Raw genomic sequence first — 4609 nt, 5'->3', positions numbered from 1 at the left:
AATGATCATTATTGCATATTCCCAGAGACTGTAAGCATCATTGCATTTTCTTTCAGCAAAAAGTTATTAAAATTTTTAAAGAATATTCACTTTTATATAACTCTATTTTCTAGTACTTTCTAAACCAATAACTAGTATTTATTGAATGTCTATGTTGTACCAGGGATGAGGCTGGGTACTGAGGAGAGGGGAGTGAACAGGCTTACTGTTCCTGTGCTTCGCAGGTAATGAAACCCATCTGTCCACTTTGTTCATCTTCTCTTGTTTAAGCAGAAGCATAATCAGCCCTACAAGTCTAAAAAGCATGTTGTTCCTTTTAGATAATAAAAGCCTGGACTTTCTGAATGCTAACTATAATAAGCATTTATATATTAATTCAACTAACCCTCACAATAACCCTATGAAGCCAGTGCTGTTATGCTTGCCATTTTATAGATAAGGCACCGAGAGATTAAGCATTTGCTCACATCTCACTGTGGACACGTGGCCGAGCTTGGATTACGGACCCAGGCAGTCCGGCTGCGGAGCCCTTCCTCTTAGCCGCCACTGAATGCTGCTTCACAGGCGGACTGAGGCCCAGAGGCAGCCTCGTCGTCTTGGCCTCCAGAACATGATGTACGTGAAGGCATCTGTGCCCGCTCCCATGGATGCCGTTTGGACAAATGTCCATAGGCTCCGGGAAGGAAGAGGAGCCAGAAAAATGATTTCTATCAGTTGCTTCTCGATCTGAAATTGTCTAAGCTCAGGGAGGTGGGCAAAGGGCCACCTTTATACCTCTGGGGAAGGGTTCAGGGCGCAAGGAACACTCACCCTGGGATGAGTCAGATTGTCCTGAAAACTATTACCTTCCTTGAGAGAGGGGCTTTAAAAAAAAAAAAAGACACAACAAAGAGTGGCTTAAATGAATGTGCTTTTTAAAACTTCATTACAAACTTTATTCCCAGGCTTCTTCAGCTTAATTAGCTACAAAGAATGACTTGTTTCTAAGCAAAAGCAAACAAACAAACAAAACAAAAAAAAAAACTGAAAAGAGCTGCAGTGTCCAACGGGCTTGGGCTTAAGTTTATCAGAGGTATAGATTTTATCAGATCCATAACAAATTTTGAACAGGCATTCATAATATAAAATAGCAGCCCCCAGTAACTTTTTCAAGGTTATCTTCTTCAGAAATTGACTCAGCTCAGTTTGCTTCGTTCGTGGAAGTCTCATCAAAATTCTCCACGAGATCTGGAACTTGGTCATCATCATCCCCTCTGGTAACAGTGGTACTTTGCCATCCACAGATTGTTTGGACCCAGCTTTAGCCAGTCTCCGTAAAGCAGGCAGACCGAATGCCCCATGCTGGTCGGCCTGCTGGGTAGCACCTCTGTCCGCCGCTGTGTGTCAGCACTGCCTGTAACCACGCAAGTGTTTGCTGCCGGAGATGCCTGAACTTTAGGGCTGCTAAAGTGGATCACTGCTCCTTGGTTTGTGAACATATTCACCTCTTCAGTACCAGAGGTATTGTTACCCCTAGCTTCTTTCAGAACTGGAGTTTCTATCATCTGCTATCGCTGTTCTGTGAACCGCCTTCTTTCTGCGACCAGTTCCTTTCCCACTAGGGTGCACTCGGGCCTGCAGTTTAGTGTTTCTCTTGGTTCCTGACAGTTCCTTTCACCTTGTTGGGGAGGAAATGGGGCCTTGTGGGGGACTAGCATTGGCACTGAGTGGGTCTGCAGTTGTTCATACATTTTGGTTCTGCAGTTGAAGGGTTAGGGGTGTTTTTAAAGTGGGAGACCACACAAGGAAGGAAGAATTGGGATCCGGAAGGATTAAATCAGAATTCAAGAAGCGACCCCCAAAAAAGAATGGCCATGAGGAGAGGAGCATCACCACCCATGTGCTGAGCCACTCATGGTCCCTGTCACTGACTGTCACACGCATGGCTCCCTGCACACCGATGCACGCTTTCTAAATGCAGCGCTGCTTCCCTGGCTATCGGTGGCTGAACTGGGGCGAACACCCAGCTCCACAGAGCTTTCCAGCCTGCTCAGCAGTTCTCCAGGATCCGGTGGGAAAGCTCTGTGGAGAAGAGAGTGCCACACAGAATCGTGACTGACATCCTCTTACGGGGGGTTGTATGTGACACTCGCAGAAGGCCTCAGCACCATAGGAGGCAAAGAAAACGGGGAGGCACACACAGAGAACACAGTGGAAAGCATCCATAACACGGAGAGCTTAGCTCTGAGCTGCAGGAGCAGAAAAGAGGAAGATTGCGGCTGAGACAGCCTAACCATGGAGCGCCCACACCAGGATGTCCAAGGTTGGGGCTTGCAATATAATCCTTTGTGTCTTTAGAAGAAATTAGTGGAATGCCTATTTACATTTCTTCATCTCATTGCTTCTTCGTTGTTATTCTTTAAACCTTTAAAAAAATACATATGTTGAGGGAAGCATGCTAAAATTATTTTCACTATTGGATGATCAAAGCACTCAGATCAGCGGCTGGAGTGATAGTGCATCTTGAAAATGTTCCTGCTCGCAGCCAAGCCTGGAGCTGGGGCTACTGACTCTGCCTTCTTTTCTCCTTATACTTCCTTACATTTAAACCTCACTAATGAGGTACCCAAAATATATCTCCAGTAAGGCCCAGTCTAGAAATAGTGACCAGTTTTGGTCTATGCTGTCACAAGGATGACAACCATATAAGTCAAGAGGGTGGGGAAGGGGAGATCAGAGCTTCGAGCCTGGGAAGGAAACTGAGTGGTCAGAAGGGAATGTCCAGCTGCCCCCAAACACTGTCAAGGAAAGGAGGCATTTGGACTGAGGCTAGAATCCGGTTGATCTACATTAAAAATTATGTCTTTTCTGTGATTTACTCTCTTGGATACACACTTCTGAGATGGTTAACTTGAGTATTTTAATTGAACTTCTAGGTAGTTATTCTGTGGAGTTCCCTGAGAATCATTTAACATTAAACATTTAAAAAAAGCATTTGAGGAGAGGTCTCTAAAAATAACCAAACTTTCACAGATTTTCATCAATTTTCCTACCTACTCTATAGGCCTGGTAGCTAAAAATTTTTCCCTATAGAGCAAAACACAGAAAAGGTTGTTTTTAAAAGTGGCAAGAAATTCACTAAGAAATAAAAAAAGGAAGAAATTTCCAAATTAACATATTGAAAAGACTTTAATGATTTTATTCAGTATCATTAAGCAAAAATGAAACAATTGAAAATATAAGGTAGCAAATGGTATGCTATATCTACTATGTTCTAACATCCATAATTATTGCTGCTGATGGTAGAATTCATGAGCATGGTAGAATAGATCAATGGGTGATTAGTTATCCTTTTCATATTCTATACATATGAAAACCTAACTCTGTTTATTCATAAATGATTTTTATTACAAAAGGAGAAATTATTTTCATAAATAATTTAGTATTCTTCAGCCTATTGATAGCATCTCTCTTTGTCAATTACATTCGTTCCAACTAAAAGCGTCTTGAGATGTTCAAATATGTAAGTTACAGTATGATTCATAATAACTTCCCCCCAAAAGATGCATCCAACCTCCAAAAACTTGGTCAGGTTGCTGCCAAATATCTCTTAGCCCTGGTTATGTGTCCATTTCTATCCAGCAAAACTGTGGACAATCACAAAGGCAAATTGATCATGGTCCCTGGGCTGAGGGAGTTTGCACTCTTGCAGGGGTGACAAAACATGCACATCAATAATTATAATACAAGATCAAACATGCTATACACTGCAAAAAAAGGCATAAATAAAACATGAGAAGATATCAGAGAGGAAGTGCTTACTTCCAGTGGGGCTATCACAGAGAATGGTGCATTTGGTCCAGACTTAAAGGAAAATTATGATTTAGAAAGCCAAAATCAGGTGAAGAGGAGTAGGAGGCAAAGAAGAGGAAAACAGGAGGGGAGGAATGGTGGTGGGAGCTAGGGAGAGGGGTGGAAGAATAGGGAAAAGGGGAACCCAAGAAAATCACAGAGTCTCAGATAAAGAATGGGAAAACTTGGAGTCAGTTAAGAAAAAGTGAGTGATAGGATTGAGTTAGCTCTAAAGTAGAGAGGAGTAAAGGAATAGGTAATAAAGAAGAGTAGGTTGGTTGGTTCAAAGACTATGGTTAGAATAGCTTCTCTCTCTTAATTTTGTCTATTTTCTTCTTTCAGCCGTGTTTGTTCTCAATTCACTTTGGAGCACCCATAAACTACTAATTTTGTTTATTTGTTTACTTACCCGTCTCCTTTCCTAAACCCAGAGCTCACTGGGGGCAGGACTGGTGTTGTTTTCCTTTTTGTATCCACAAAGCCCAATATGGAGCCCAGCACAGAGAGGTCTGTAGGATGGATAAAAGCTGTCCTGTGGGTATTTAAGATTTTGCAGTTGGTGACCATGTCTCATGATTAACGAGGGCGTAAAGCATGACAGCAGCTCGGCATGCCATCTGGATCGTCAACCTGACCTGGTTTGGAGGCCACCTGGGCTATTTCTTCAATCTGAGCAAGACTTTACACAAGTACTTACCTGCTGCACATGCATTACTCTCACTTGCAAAATGATTGCCTCACAGGGTTGTTGTGAGGATTAAATGAGCTAATGTGGGCC

General features: G+C 42.6%; 1 pseudogene across 1 annotated transcript; it reads right to left on the bottom strand.

Annotated features, from left to right (window-relative positions):
• Positions 1–1180: 1180 nt before the first annotated feature.
• Positions 1181–4398, bottom strand: LOC308530076 (transcription factor BTF3 homolog 4-like; annotated as a pseudogene). The gene is made up of 3 exons: positions 4241–4398; positions 1938–2061; positions 1181–1657 (listed from the first exon to the last, which is right to left on the bottom strand). The product of its transcript is annotated as a transcription factor BTF3 homolog 4-like (transcript).
• Between the last annotated feature and the right edge of the window lie 211 nt (positions 4399–4609).

This window comes from Myotis nattereri (genome assembly GCF_964212035.1).
Source record: "Myotis nattereri genome assembly, chromosome: 1".
In the NCBI taxonomy this organism is placed as follows: Eukaryota; Metazoa; Chordata; class Mammalia; order Chiroptera; family Vespertilionidae; genus Myotis; species Myotis nattereri.
Note: the sequence above shows the minus strand (reverse complement) of the source record. Positions and strands in the feature narration are given on the sequence as shown.